At 30.7% G+C, this 16,340-nt stretch overlaps 1 long non-coding RNA gene across 1 annotated transcript; it reads right to left on the bottom strand.

The window, feature by feature from the left end:
• Nucleotides 1-1,404: 1,404 nt before the first annotated feature.
• Nucleotides 1,405-2,451, bottom strand: LOC18444609 (uncharacterized). Its single transcript, XR_967021.3, has 2 exons — nt 2,259-2,451; nt 1,405-1,850 (listed from the first exon to the last, which is right to left on the bottom strand). It is a non-coding gene; the product is annotated as an uncharacterized LOC18444609 (long non-coding RNA).
• Nucleotides 2,452-16,340: the final 13,889 nt, after the last annotated feature.

The raw sequence follows: 16,340 nt of genomic DNA, 5'->3' as shown, positions 1-16,340 counted from the left end.
ATACTTAGCAAAAATTTGAGTAAATGCATAAATAATGTCTTGAACGTTTGGAGAGATTCTGAAATTCCAATATTTTTGGGTAATTCAAGCCCAAGCCAGACTCAGCAAATGATAAAATTTTGGGAAAGGAATCAGATTCATTTTATTTTCTACGTTCTTTAAATTAACTATTTCTCAAAACAATTATGACATGAAACTAATTAATTTATTTGATGAGCTCAAGGGTATTATTGGTTTATCTTCTCTATGAAACTTCTAAAGAGGCAAATGAATTTAACAAATTAAAGATTTGGATGTAAAATATTCATGCCATTAATTTTGTAAATTCCTCCAAAACTTTATTTTGCTCTCATCAAACTTTATTTTGCTCTCATCAAATACTGAGATGTGTTTCCATGGTAGGAACATATAATTCTCCAATAAAGTGCGATGATTGACCTACCACAAAAGGAAAAAATAAGTGTAAGGAGTTGTATAATGTGATATATGTAACATAGAAACAACGTGATACATTCCTCTTCCACCATCCTTTCATACTCAACAATGGACGATGGGAATGAGATGTTCCACTTGAGTGCAAGGAAGAGCATGTGGTAACACGCTTTAGAAAAATCATCATGAGGTAATACTAATGGTAAAATATCCATGCCAAATATGATATTTAATTTAAAAAAATTTATATATTAAGACCATTTATCTTTTGTATAAGAAGTTTGCAATCAGTTTTTACTGTTTGATTTGAAATCGAAAGGATGAGATTACGTAATTACTCATGCTCAATGTTCAAAGAAATTTTTTCCGGGCTGAGATTATGTAATTACTCTTGTTCAAAGTTCAAAGAAATTTGTTCAACTCTATGACATACTTAAAGCTGTCCAATTTAACATTTGATGTCCAGGACTAGTTGTGACCTCCTTATTCTAAAGATAGATGGTCTTCTATTATATAATCCCTTAATTTAATTGCAAAAGAGAAACATACCAACAACATTCGATAACATATTAGAAAGGGGCGTGGTTTATATAAAGCTAAGGCCCTAAATAATCAAAGTAAGGCACACTTTCAAATAATATGAATTTCAATACTAAAAATCATTGTGATAACTTGAAAAATTATTTTCATCGCTAATTATAGAAATTTAGAGCTTTAAAAATAATGTAGATTGAGGGGATCTTTGAGTACATGAACATCTTGAAAATTGAAAGTCTAGAAATATATAACAAGATACACGGAGACATAAAAATCCATTTGCTTTCAGGCCCATACATCCTGAGGTCAAAATAATTGATTTGAAGATTTTTAAGCATCAAAACAACCTCTTCTAGTGAATTTTTTGTGGTCCCCATTAATTTGATTGATTAAAGCCTCACACTCATATAAACCCTTTCCATTAGAGAGAGATGCTAACTAAAGGTCCCACCACTACATTGGTTCATATCATTAGGAAGAAGAACAGGAAAAACATGAAATAAAAAACACCACCATCCCTCGTGCTAGAGGGAAATATAAAGAACAACACCACAAAATACCAAAGCACTTACTTAATCCTGAGCTAAACCAGTAAACCACTTCCTCAACCCTAATCCCCCTTGTGCTAATTTTTTAAGTGGTTTCATTCATTGTAACAGTTTTTTCGAGCTTTTGGCGGCGTCGATGATCAAGGAAATAGTCTTTAGGGTTTTCTTCAAAATCTCTGCGGAGCATGCGTCCATCTTCCCCTGGTTTTTTCATGGTCTTCCCCTCCTCCTCTTGTTCATTGCCATGGTAGGCTGAATAGGCCTTCTTGATGCCCATGAATAACATCATACGTGCACTTGCTACGCCGGCTATCTTCGCAACCGTACTCATTTCTGAACATCAAGCAACTGTCAATGCAATCTCTCTCTCTCTCTCTCTCTCAAGAAAAGAACCAATGCAAACAATGACGCTGTATTTCTCTATTTCAATCTAAATTTCATCGAGCATAAATCTTCCCCACTACAATTCATCAACAAAAGTAACAAGCAATCTCTCTCTCTCATCAAGAAAAGAGCCAATGCAAACAACGAAGCTGTATTTCTCTCTCTCAATCTAAATTCATCAAGCATAAATAGTCCCCACTACAATTCATCAAGAAAAGTACCATGTAATCTCTCTCTCCAAGTGAACCGAACACAACAAATTGGTCTTTTGATTACATTTTAAAAGGAAAACAAGAGAGAAATAGAAAGGAGTGTATAGAAGGGCCTGGTTTTGCAATATTACAGCAGAGTTCTCACCTGGAGTAACCCACGAATCGGACTCAATTTCCTCTTCTCTCTTCGACCCACTCCCACTTACTCTCCATACTCTGGGGTGCTCCAGACCAGCTCTCTCTCTCCCCTCTCTCTGTAAATCTTCCCAATCTAAACCTTTTTCCTTTTTGTTCGACATCTATCTCTCCCTCACTCTGAACTTCTCTTCTCTTTCCTTACTTCCATTATCACCACCCACTTTACCCTTTTATAAACCTCTTCTCGCTCTTTGGTGGTCACTGGTTTGAATAGAGCCTATTTTCAAATAGGTTCCAAAAATGTGGTTTCAACAGTAGAAATATTTGTGATAGCTTTAAAATATATTTTTATCTTTATTTATAAAATTTAAAGTTTTATAAATAGCCTAGATTGTCAGATCTATAAAAACTTAAAAATTAATGATCTAAAAATATATTATAAAATATACTATTTCTAAAACTTGAAATCCATTTTCTCTCATGTCCATGTATTTTGATGTCAAAATGAATAATTTGAGGATATTTGGGCATCAAAACAATCTCTTCTAATAAAATTTTTAAGGTAGGCTCTAATTTGATTGTTTAGAACCACGGCTCTATATAAACTTTTCTCATAAAACTTTACTCTAGAAAAAGCAGCTACCATTGGAAAGGTTTCTATACTTCCGGTACATTGAAAAAGGTTTCTATACTTCCGATACATAATAGAAGATCTATGCATCCCTATCATCTAGGCCTCCAATTTTAGTCAAGAGAGTCACTCGCCCTTTTATCTTAGATCCAAAGTCTCAAAGTATTTTATTTTTAATTTTTTTTATATAATTTTTATGAATATGAAATTTGGTACGTATCGTCTTCTCATTGGAGTGAACCTATAAAAAATATTAAAAATATTTTTTGGAATAATAATCAAAATACCCCTTGACACTTTCAGGGGTATTTTGGTTATTTTAATTTATTGAAATTTTTTTTATATTTTAGGTTAATACGAGTTTAATATAAATATTTTGGTCATTTTAATTTATTGAAATTCTTTTTATATTTTAGGTTAGTACGAGTTTAATATAGAATTGAACGTACACAATTTGGTATCAAAATAATCTATAAAAAAAATTAAAAATAATATAATATAAAAGTACAATGTTGTGATTGGGACAATCTTAACCCTCCATTCAAAATGGAGGGTTGGATAAGAAGAAATATATAAATTTTATATTGTAGAAAATACATAAAAAGGTTGCCAATAAAGTCAACATCATCCCCTGCATTTGTACGGATGGCTAGCACAAGGGCCTGTATCATACTGCATATTACATAGGGCTATTTGGAGCGCAATGACAAATGGGCAGGAAGCCTAGCCCAACAAAAAACAGATTTTATGGATTTTTGGAATAAGCAGACTTTACTTGTATATCCGTAAAAATATTCAATATCTAAAAATTCGAAACCTTAATTTCAGATTTTACGGATTTTTGAATATTTGAAATTAATTTATTTTAGATTTTTTTTAAAAAAAAATAGAGGAGGCCATACCTCATAGAGGTGCTGCCGGGAGGTTAACCTAGCTGCCCCAGAGAGATAAAACCCAGAAAATGGCATTTTTTTTTGGCTTCCTTCAACTCCATAACTCTAAGGGGAAAAGTTTATATAGAGCTAAGGCTCTAAACAATCAAATTAAAGCCTACCTCAAAAGTTTCGTTTGAAGCGGTTATTTTGATGCCCAAATATCCTTCAATTGATCATCTCGACATCAAGATGCATGGACAATAGAAAAAAATGGATTTCAAGTTTTAGAAACAATGCATTTTTTAAAGTATTTTTTTATTATCAATTTTCAATATTATCAAATTTTCATAGATCTGTCGATCTACACTATTTTTTAAGTTTTAAACTTTATAAATAAAAATATAAATATATTTTAAGGCTATTATAAAGATTTCTAGTATTGAAATCACATTTCTGGATACTACTTGAAGGTAGACTTTAATTTGATTGTTTAGAGCCTCGGCTCTATACAAACCGCACCCCTCTCTAAACGGTTGTACCTCCACTACAAAGCCATTTCTCTTAAATTACTCTCTCTTTTCACCCTCAATCCAAATCCACCTCTCTCTCTTGAACTGCCTAACTGAGATACTATTTACGTTTTCCTCATTCTTTTATCTCTAAAAAAACTGCCTTCCTGCACTCTATCTCTAACCTACTGCTGAAAACCTTACTTGATGCTCAACACCCAAATCTCCTTCCCCGTACACATTTCCATAAAAACCGTAAAATCGTTGGGCAGCTATAAGATCCGTTACACACTTGACGGCAGTTGATTGAACACCCTGAAATAAGGGATTATCCTCCTTTAATCTTAGTTCATGATGATGCTACTTGCTTGATTACAATTAATCTCAATCGCTATTCATCGAGAACGGAGGGTGGATGCCTCCTTGTGTATCACCGAAAACAGACGAATTGATTTCCCCTAAACTTTTGTAGTTCGGGGTAGAAAATACTCACCCTTTCATAGTTATTATTTTATGGGTAATGATCAGACCCTCTCACACTTATATGTGTGTAGGACCCCAAAATATCACAATTTAAATTTGGTATAGATCTCTAGAAAAGTCAAATCCCACACTTATGTGATAATTTTTTTAGAGATTTGTGTCAAATTTAATGATGATCATTTGAGATCCTACATACATAGGTGTGGGAGGGTCTCATAAGATCATTACTCTTATTTTATTTCAATTATTTTACCAATTTACAAAAGGCATTTTAGATATCCTACTGCTTGCACGCATATCCTAAAATACATATTATTTAAAATGTATCTATATTCTTCTCTTATTATATTCTTACAATTTTTCACAAATTTTTCAAAATGGCCAAATTCCCCAAATTTTGGATCCCCAAGATAAAAAATTAAACAGTTCTGGAATTAAGTTATTTTCTAAATTTTCATATATTAAAAATCTGAAAACCCTAATTTTTGGATGTTGAATATCTAAAATTAAGAATTATTTTATTTTAAAAATTTATGATATTCAAAATATCAAAGCCATAAGTAATTTTATTTTATTTTATTTCCAGATATCTAAATTTTGAAACTAAGAGTTAAAGTTACTTTTTGGAAAACAACTTAATCCTTAATTTTGGTTATCCAATATTTGAAAATTAGAAAAACCTTAATTTCCAATTAAAAACAATTTAGTTCTTAAATTTACATTTTCAATATCCAAAAATTAGAAAATACCTTAATCTTATATTTTATGGAGTTTGAATATCGTAAATTTTAATTAAATGACTTAATTATAAAAGTATTCAATTTGAGATCATAAATATCTGAAATTTGGTCAATTTGATAATTTTATAGAAATATTGGAAGAATATGGTAAGGAATTTGGAAGATACTATAATACGCCGACGGGTGTACCTATAAAAATACGTCCAACATCCCATATTGATTCTAGGTTGATCTGATGATCATGAGACGTCCACTACTTCATTTTGTGTTTAAATTTTAATTTCCTTTCTACAAATCTAAATCACTTGAAATTTTAGATGTGCGTTTTTCTCATCAAGGTGCACATAATAAAAATATCATAAAAATAAATCACCAAAAAAGATTCAAATACCCTCGAAACTTTTCGGGGGTATTTTAATCAATTTATTTTATGTTAAATATTTTTTTTATATTTTTATTAAATTAAAAAATTAACACACGTCAAGTTATTTAGATTTGTAGAAAAAAATTAAAATTTAAATACTAAATGAGGCCGTGACCTTCGGATCAGCCCAGATTATTGAGCATTTACTGTAAAAATACGCACATGAGCGTACAAGATCTTTTTCCAATTTTAAATACTTACGAGTAATGTGTCGTTATTGGATTTTTTGATAGTTTGATAAAGCTTTTTACGATATCATGAATTCCCATGGATTGCTCTTTATTATATGGTAGTGCTTTCAATTTTTTTCAACGTTCTAAATAAAATATTTGGCAATTAGTGTATAGTGGTTACCTATGTGCTAAGATTTCCTTAATTAACTTTGACGTGAGAATCACTGATGAATGAGAAGAAGACGAGGAGAAGTTGAAGAGTTTTAAAAAAGAGAAGAAGAAACCAAAAATGGAGCAGGTGAGGTCAGAACGAGTCCATACTGTTCAAAAAAGGAGAACGAGTCCATACTGTTTAAAGAGGTTAGAAAAGAAGGGAGAAGGCAACTATGTCGAACGAACGAAAGGTAAAGGAAAAGAGCATCTTGGAATGCATTTGGACCGTTAATTTTCATGATATTCAAATACACCTAGACATGCTCGATCTACACTATTTTAAGGCTGCATTTTATAAGGGTGCAGTTTGCATACGGATGCATTCGTAGGTGTAGAGGTAAGGTGCACCTTCAAATTTTATCATGGCATAAAATTTTGATGTAAAATGTTTTTAGGATTAACTCAAAATTTATTTTTATATCTAATTTTAAATTTCAAAAAATAGTTAAAATCAAGTAGATCTATAAACATATGAAAATCTTGAAAATGGACGGTGTAGATAGTATGTTGTAAAAATCCACTATTTCTGAGACATAAAATCTTTTTATTTTTCATAGTCAAACATCTCGATGTCGAGATGATCAATCAAAGGGGTTTCCAACATTAAAACTACCTTTTCCGATGGATTTTTGAGGGGCGTCTGTAGTTCTACATTATAAAGTAGCATCCTTATATAAACTTTTTCCATTTTATAATTAGAGATAAAAATAAATTTTCAAGCCATCATAATGATTCCTAATATTAAAACAAGATCATTCCATACTATTTGAAGGTGCACCTAGCTTTGATTATTTAGGACCTGAGCCGTATACAAACTACACCCCTCTCTAATATCTTGTATAGTGTTGTTTTTAGTATGTTTCTCTTTTCCAATTAAATCAAAAGATTATAAATTACAATTCCAATTAAATTAAGGGATTATATAGTATGAGATCATCTATATTTGGAATATGGTCACGACTGGTCCTGGACATCGAATATTAAATTCGATAGCTACAAGTATGTCATGGAGTTCGGACAAATTTCTTTAACCTTTGAGCAAGAGTAATTACATAATGTCAGCCTTCTGATTTTAAATCAAACGATATGAATGTGAACTTCTTGTACAAAAGATAAATATTATATTTGGCATAAATATACCGTTAATATATATATATATATATATATATATATATATATATATATATAGGAAAAATATATACTCAACAGCCTCATGTAGATAAGTTAAATGTGTCAACAGCCCAGATTGAATCTAAGCCGATCTGATGATCACGGATGTCCGGTAGTGTCCAGTAGTATTTGAATTTTAATTTATTTTTTTTAATAATCCAAATCAATTGAAATTTTAGGTGTGTGTTCTTCAAAAATAGATGAATCTACAAAAGGAATTAACAAAATATTTTATATGAAAACAGTTGACCAAAATACCCCCGTAAAGTTTCATGGGTATTTTGATCAATTTTTATGTAAATTTTTTTTAATATATTTTTTAGATTCGCCTATTTTTTAAGAACACATGTTTAAAATTTTAAGTGATTTGGATTTGGAAAAAAAAAATTAAAATTCAAACATTACCAGACATCCGTGATTGTCAGATCGGCCTAGATTAAATCTGGACCGTTGGGGCATTTAGCTTATCTACATGAGGCTGCTGACCACATGGAAAAAGATATGGTCAGCAGCCTCATGTAGATAAGCTAAATGCCCCAACGGCCCAAATTGAATCTGATCTGATTTGACGATCACGGATGTCCGGTAGTGTCCAATAGTATTTGATTTTTAATTTTTTTCTACTACTCCAAATCACTTAATTTCAGGCGTGTATTCTTAAAAAAATAGATGAATCTACAAAAAATATTAAAAAAATAGTTTACATGAAAATAATTGACTAAAAACCCCCCGCAAAGTTTCAGGGGTATTTTGTTTAATTGTTTTATGTAAAATATTTTTTCGTAAATTTGCGTATTTTTGAAGAACACACGCTTAAAATTTCAAGTGATTTGGATTTGCAGAAAAAAAATTAAAATTCAAACACTACCGGATATTTCGTGATCGTCAGATCGGCCCAGATTGAATCTGAGCTGTTGGTGTATTTAGCTTATCTACATGAGGCTGCTGACCTTATATAGAAAAAATTTCAATCTGGGACGATCTGAGGGTCACGGATGTCCGGTAGTGTCCAGTAGTGTTTGAATTTTAATTTTTTTTCTACTAATCCGAATCACTTGAAATTTTCGGTGTGTGTTCTTCAAAAATAGATGAATATGTTAAAAATATTAAAAAAAAAGATTTTACATGAAAATAATTGATCAAATACCCCTGTAAAATTTTAACAAATATTTTACCATTAATTTTAACCTCATGACATTTTTTCTAAACTTTGTTACCTCATGCTCCTCCTTGCACTCAAGTGGAACACTCAGACCCGTCGTCCATTGATGAGTATATATAGATGGTGGAAAAGTAGTGTAGCATGTTGTTTCTATGTTACATATATAATGCTATACAGCTACCTACACTTATGTTGTTTTCGTTGGTCAATCACCGCACTGGACAATTCAGAAAAATTGTTTCATGCGGGCTGGATCGTATTTCTATCATATGCAATTATTTCTTCCAATTATGGAAACACATCTATTTGTATTTGATGAGAGCCAATAAATTTATGGAAAAAATTACAAAATCAATTAAAATAATATTTAACATCCCAATCCATAATTTGTTAAAACCATTTGCCTCTTTAGAAGTTTCCAATAAACCAAAGAACACCCTTCAGCTCACCAGATAAATTGATCAGTTTCATGCCATAATTGCATTGAGTATTATTTAAGGAAAAAGTTTATGTAAGGTCTCAACCTTCTTTGTGCTGGAAAACCCTCAAACTGATCATCTCGACTTCGAGATTCATAGGTATAAAAAATAAAAAGAATTGTAGTCCTAAAAATAGTTCAACTTCTAACACATTATCCCGACAATCCATTTTCAAGATTTTCAAGTGTTTATAGATTTGCATGATCATCACCATTTATAAAACTTTAAATTTCATAATTGCGGTAACATTAGATTCATATCATTTCAATGCTTTGCATTATCAAAGTAGCATTTTCAACCTAGCTTTGAGGCACACATTATTTCAATAGTATAGGGTTGACACCTTATACAAATCTCACCCATTGTTCAATGGGTGTGGTTTCTACAAGGTGGCAACCTTAAACAATCCAATTAAGGCGTACCTCCAAATTTTATTATCACATGTAAGTTTGGGTGTAAAATATGTTTAGGATTATTTGAAAAATCATTTTCATATTTAATTATAAAATTTTAAACTACAAAAATTATTAAAATCAAGTTGATCTATAAACATATAAGCTCTCGAAGATGGACGGTCTAGATAATGTGCTGGTAGATGCACTAATCCTAGGACCAATAATCTTTTTTTTCCCATAATCATACATTTTGATGTCGAGATGACTAATTAGAGGGTTTTCCAACTTTAAAAGAACCTTTTTCGATGGATTTTTGAGATGCATATTTAATTCTACATTTTTAAAATTGCAACCTTATATAAACTTTTTCCTTATTTAATTTAAAAACATAGAAAAATAAAATGAGTCTGATTCCTTACCCAAAATACTTTGGTTCGATAAGTCAGGCTTGGGCCTGAATTACCCAAAGATTAATGGAATTTGAGAATCACTCTAAAAATTCAAGACATTATCTATGCATTCACTCAAATTTTTGGTAAGTATTATAACCGTTTCTCGCAACAATAAATACACAATTAAAACAAAAGCACGCAAAGAGATAGAGGCATGAAAGTCCCAGTTATTAATTTTTTAATAGTTATTTTGACTATTTTTTTGAAGTGTGTTTTGTAATAGAAGTATAAGATCTTACCATACTTCATACATTTCGAAGTACATGGTCCTTTTTTTTTATTATGTATTTTCAAACGCAGGTCGAGCTGCCGGAGCAGTTAATGGCTGGACTGATCTAGATCGCCAATCTTGACTGAATTGGACCCAATCTCTTGTGTATAAACTTGCCCTAAGGAAATTAAATAATAATTTTTATTTAAAAAAATAAGAATGACAGAGAATAAAAAAAAATAAAATAGGTAGAAACCAAGTGATTTGGCGAATCCAGATTACCTAATTCTCTGATAGACTCACTTGGTTCTCTGGCATAATTGGGCAATCTATAAAATAGACCAATTCTTGGTTCCAGCAAGGAACCCGTTGGTCCCCACCAATTCGAATTAGAATCACGATTCTTTAGGTGGATTGCCATTTTTCAAACATTTTCTTTCTTTAGAAAACACAGTAGTATATTCATCAAATGCATGCTCAACATAAAATTGACTTCAAATTTACTTGTTTTCTTTTCTTGAATGATTCTAGTTTTGAAGGCAAAATGCATGTGGTTTATTTGCTTTTTTCTTCTTTCAAAATGCTTTTATGATATCATGAATTCCCATGCATTCCTTTTTATTATGGGGTATTTACACAAGGTTTCAATTTTCTCCAAGTCTCTTAACTAAAATATTTGGCAATTAATGTGCGATAGTTACCTATGTGCTATGATTTCCTTATTTAACTTTGGCGTGGGAATGACTGATGAAAGAAAGGAAGACAAGGAATAGTGGAAGAGTTTTTTGGGAAAATAATTTAGAAGAGTTATAAAAGAGAAGAAGAGGCCAAAAATGAAATAGGCAAAACAAAAAAAAAAAAAAGGCCTAGGCTTGAGACTTGAGACTTGGAGAGAAGATTAAAGAGGTTAGAAAATAAGGAAAACGTTTACATAAGATGTTGGCTTTTAATTATTCAAGCAAAATGCATCTCAAAAATCCTCTAGAAGAGAGTGTTTTTATGTTAGAAACTCCTCCAATTAAATCATTCTCGATCTAAAGTTGTATGGATATAAAAAAATAATAATTTCAAATCTAAAAAATAATCCAACTTATAACAAATTATGTGGAATATTTATTTTCAAGATTTTCTAATTTTTTTTGAATCTGTTTGTACATATGCTTGATTTGTACTTTTTTTGAAATTATAAATTTTATAACTAGAGATAATAATAGATTTTCAAGCCATCTATATCTCCAAACAAAATTTAGTGGTGTACCTTACTTCTACAATATAAAGATGACACCTTATACAAACCTTACACTAATTTTTAATTATTAAATAAAGGAAAAAAAATTAGTGCGGTTATATTTTTATACCCCGTTTCCGAATATTATGGATTTTGGTTGTACGGTTATAGTTCTGACCAATGGTTTAAAAACCGGATCGGTGACCCGGATCGGGCTTTTCAAAAACCGATCCGGATCGGCGAATCGGCTATCCGGATCGGCGAATCGGCGATCCGGATCGGAATCGGGTGAATCGGTCAGAATAAAGCTTAAAAAAAATCCGAAAAAATTATTAAAATTCATTATAAATATTGGTTTTTAGGAATTCAATAAAAAATGAGGGTACTCCATTAAGAATTTTCATGTTTTTGAATGAATATGCGAATATTGATATGTTCTTTCCCTGCATGAACCGCCATTCAGCATTTAATTTACAGTATTTCGTGCTCATCCCTACACTGTTGCTGTTGGGACTCGATATGTGAATAATATGGCTGGGATAGGGTGGCCTCAGAATCATCATCTCTCTCGTTTTCTCTTTGAATAATATGGATTAAAAAAAAAAAAAAACAAATTTTCAAAAAAATCTATCATGGATTAAAAAAAAAATCACAAATTTTCAAAAAATTCTATCATGGATTACAAAAAAAAATTCGATCATGGATTAAACAAAAAAAATCACAAATTTTCAAAAAATTCAATCATGGATTACATAAAATTCGATCATGGATTACATAAAATTCGATCATGGATTACAAAAAAAAACAAACAAAAAAAACAAAAAATTCAATCGTGGATTACAAAAAAAGAAAAAAATAGTTCGATCATGGATTACAAAAAATTCAATCATGGATTACAAAAAACTCTATCATGGGTTACAAAAAAAGCAAAAAACAAAAAATTCAATCATGGATTAAAAAAAAACAAACAAACATTTCAATCATGGATTACAAAAAAAAAACAAATATTTCGATCATATATTACAAAACATTCGATCATGGATTACAAAAAATTCTATCATGGGTTACGAAAAAAAAAAAAAAAACAAAAAAATCGATCATGGATTACAAGAAAAGAAAACAAACATTTCGATCATGGATTACAAAAAATTCTATTATGGGTTACAAAAAACCAAAAAATTCGATCATGGATTACAAAAAAAATCTATCATGGATTACCAAAAAAAAAAAAAAAAAAAAAAAATAAAAAATAAAAAATAAAATAAATAAATAAATAAATAAATTCCGTACGGAATCGCCGATTCACTGTTCGGACTCGCCGATTCCGTACAGTGAATCGGCGATTCACTGTACAGAATCGTCCGGTCTCTCTCTAGAACCGGACGATTTCCGATTTTCGGGCGATCCGGTTCCTTTTTCACTATTTCCGAGTCGAACCGGGCGAGTCCGGTTCGACTCGGCGTTTTTTAAAACGCTGGTTCTGACCAATGGTTTAAAAAACGGATCAGTGCCCGGATCGGCATCTCAAACCCATTCGGATCAGTGAATCGGTGATCTAGATCGGGAATCGACTGAATCGATCGGATTAAGCCTTAAAAAAAATCTAAAAAAATTAGCAAAATTCATTATAAACGTTGTTTTTTAGGAATCCAATAAAAAATGGGGGTACTGCATTGTTAACTTTTATTTTTTTCATCAATATGCGAATATTGAGATATTCTTTCACTGTATGAACTTATGTTAACTATTAAATTTATATCACACAAAAGAAAAATAATAGAATTATCATGGATGAAATATATAATTATATTGGACTCTAATACATAATGGATTAAATCGATGAAAAAATGGCCACCAAAATCTCAAATTGGCATAAAACCCTACTCCGCTAAAAAAAACCCAAATTATTACAACCTAACTATAGTATTATGTACTAAAATTGAAATTGTTGGTGTATATTTTATAGATTATTTTATTATACAAATAATAACTAATCCAAAATAACTTATAATATAATTTAATTTAAAATGTAATATTGACAACTGGAAGCAAAAATAGAATATCACATAATTTATAATGTAAATAAATTAAAAAATAATAAATAAAAGATTTGGTTATCAATGTAGAAATAAATTCTAAAGTGGTATAAGTTAGTGTTATTTTTATCTCTTAAAATATCCTCTAAACTAATATTTTTTAATATTCAATAAACTAGAATTAGTATTTTTATTTTTTTTAATATCCAATGAGCTAGTACTAATTTTAACCTTAGTAAACTTCTTAATTAATTATTAGTCATATAATGAAATAATCTCATGATATAATAGCCTAATAAAATTTTTATGTTTTATTTGGGTAGGTAAATTTAGATTTTTTTGGTTGAAGATATGGGTGATGAGCACCCAATTATTATTATTATTAATTTTTTTATTTTTTATCATATAATGTAATTACCACCACCGATTATAACTATTTTTTATCATATAATGTTATTTTTTTAAATCCCTAATTATAACTATTAATTATAATATAGTATTATAATTTTAAATCAAAATAATTAAAAAATATTAGTAAAAAACTTCCATATAATTTAAAAATAATTTAGTGTATATAAAAATAATTATATTGACAAAAAATTAACATAATTATATTTAAATTATTCACATAAAGAAACAACAATTTCATATAATTATGTTAATTTTTGTAAATTATTATATAATATTTTATTTTTGTAATTATATGTAATTAAATTTCATATGTATTTTATATTTTTATATCATAATAAATAAATAGATAGATAATTAATCTTAAAAAATATTAAATCTTAAAAATAAATAAAAAGAATTATAGACTATTTCATTTTGTCGTAACTTTTATTTTTTTGTCAATGTAAACTTTTTTTTCAAATTAACTTTTATTTTTTTTGCTAAAGTAACTTTTATTTTTTGACAAAAATTAATTTTTTGTTAAAATAATTTTTATTTTTTTGTCATAAAATTAATTTTTTTGTCAATATAATTTCTTTTTTTCAAGATAACTTCTTTTTTGCCATCGAGAGGGGGTTCAAAACTACAACCCCTAGCAAAAAAAATGAAAGAGCTATCTATCATATCACAACAACATATTTGTCTACTTTCATATATATATATATATATATATATATATATATATATATATATATATATATATATATTGCTTTAGCTTCTCAAGACCACCTAGCTAATTATCCCTCATTGAAGCTTATAGAAAGGCACTGTAAGTATAAATTGTTCACGGGTGGTGCATTACAATACACGAGTGTAGAAGGCCGGCGCTCCATGGACGTTGTTGCGTACGTGTTCACCACGCGTGTATGCCCGATTCGACTCGTTTGCCTGTGTTGAAGACGTCATGAACCGGTCCATAACGGCGGAGTCGTTCGACTCATCCGAGTTGTTTCTAGACACAGACAAATATATGCTCGATTCGGCTCGTTTGCCCATGTTAAGACGTCATGAACCGGTCCATGACGGCGGAGTCGTTTGACTCAACCGAGTTGTTTCTAGACACGGACAAATATATGCAGTTTTTATTGCCTCTTTCGAGTTGTTTCTAGACACGGACAAATATACCTGATTCGGCTTGTTTGCCCATGTTGAAGACGACATGGACACGGACAAATATACCTGATTCGGCTTGTTTGCCCATGTTGAAGACGACATGAACCGGTCCATGACGGCGGAGTCGTTCGACTCATCCGAGTTGTTTCTAGACACGGACAAATATATGCAGTTTTTATTGCCTTGTCTGAGCTGTTTCTAGATACGGGCAAATATATCTGGTCTTTACAGTAAAATCCATATGGGTTGTTAACATCCGAGTTGTTTCTAGACACAGACGAATATGTGCGGTTTTTATTACCTCGTATGTATTGCCTCGTCTGAATTGTTTCTAGACACGGACAAATATATGTGGTTTGTATTGCCTCGTCTGAGTTGTTTCTAGACACGGGCCAATATATGCGGTTTTAACGTTAAAATCCACACTGGTTGTTATTGCCTCGTTTGAGTTGTTTCTAGACGCGGGCAAATACGCGGTTTTATTACCTCGTCTCAGTTGTTTCTAAACATGAGTAAATATATGTGGTTTTTACGTTAAAATCCACACGGGTTGTTTCTAGACACGGGCAAATATATGCGGTTTTTATTGTCTCGTCCGAGTTGTTTCTAGACACGTTCGAGTTGTTTCTAGACACGGGCAAATATATGCGGTTTTTATGTTAAAATCCACACGGGTTGTTTCTAGACACGAGCAAATATATGCGGTTTTATTGCCTCGTCTGAGTTGTTTCTAGACATGGGCAAATATATGAGGTTTTTAGGTTAAAATCCACATGGGTTGTTTCTAGACACGGGCAAATATATGCGTTTTTTACGTTAAAATGCACAAGGGATGACCTATTTCGTGTCGAATTGGTCGAGTCCGTGATGACTTCCCGAGTTTTTAATCCCTGGTTTTGACTACCATGAATATTGAAAAGTCGTGAACCGGTCTATGAAGGCAAAGTCGTTCAACTCGTCCGAGTTGTTTCTAGACATGGGCAAATATTTGCGGTTTTACATTAAAATCTACACGGGGTGACCGATTCCCGTGTCGAATCGGCTAAGTCCATGGTGACTCGGCTATTTTTTAATCCTTGGTTTTGACGATCATGAATCTTGAAAACCTATAATTTAAATTATAAAATATATTCTTTAAAAGAATAATGTGAACCGTCAAAAGAAACAAAGTTTTAATACTCAATTTTAAGATTAGAATTTACATAAAAAAATCCATAACTAAGATGGATTTTAGAAATCTTAAGGTAAATTTTAGGCGACCCTAGCACTACAAATCCATTATTAGAACTAGTGTTTGAAAACCTAGCAATTTCTAATACGAATCACCGCTATAGATGGGAATTGG

This window comes from Amborella trichopoda, chromosome 1, assembly GCF_054954075.1.
Source record: "Amborella trichopoda isolate Santa Cruz 75 chromosome 1, AtrichopodaSantaCruz75HAP2 v2.0, whole genome shotgun sequence".
NCBI lineage: Eukaryota > Viridiplantae > Streptophyta > Magnoliopsida > Amborellales > Amborellaceae > Amborella > Amborella trichopoda.
This window is presented reverse-complemented; position numbering and strand designations above follow the sequence as displayed.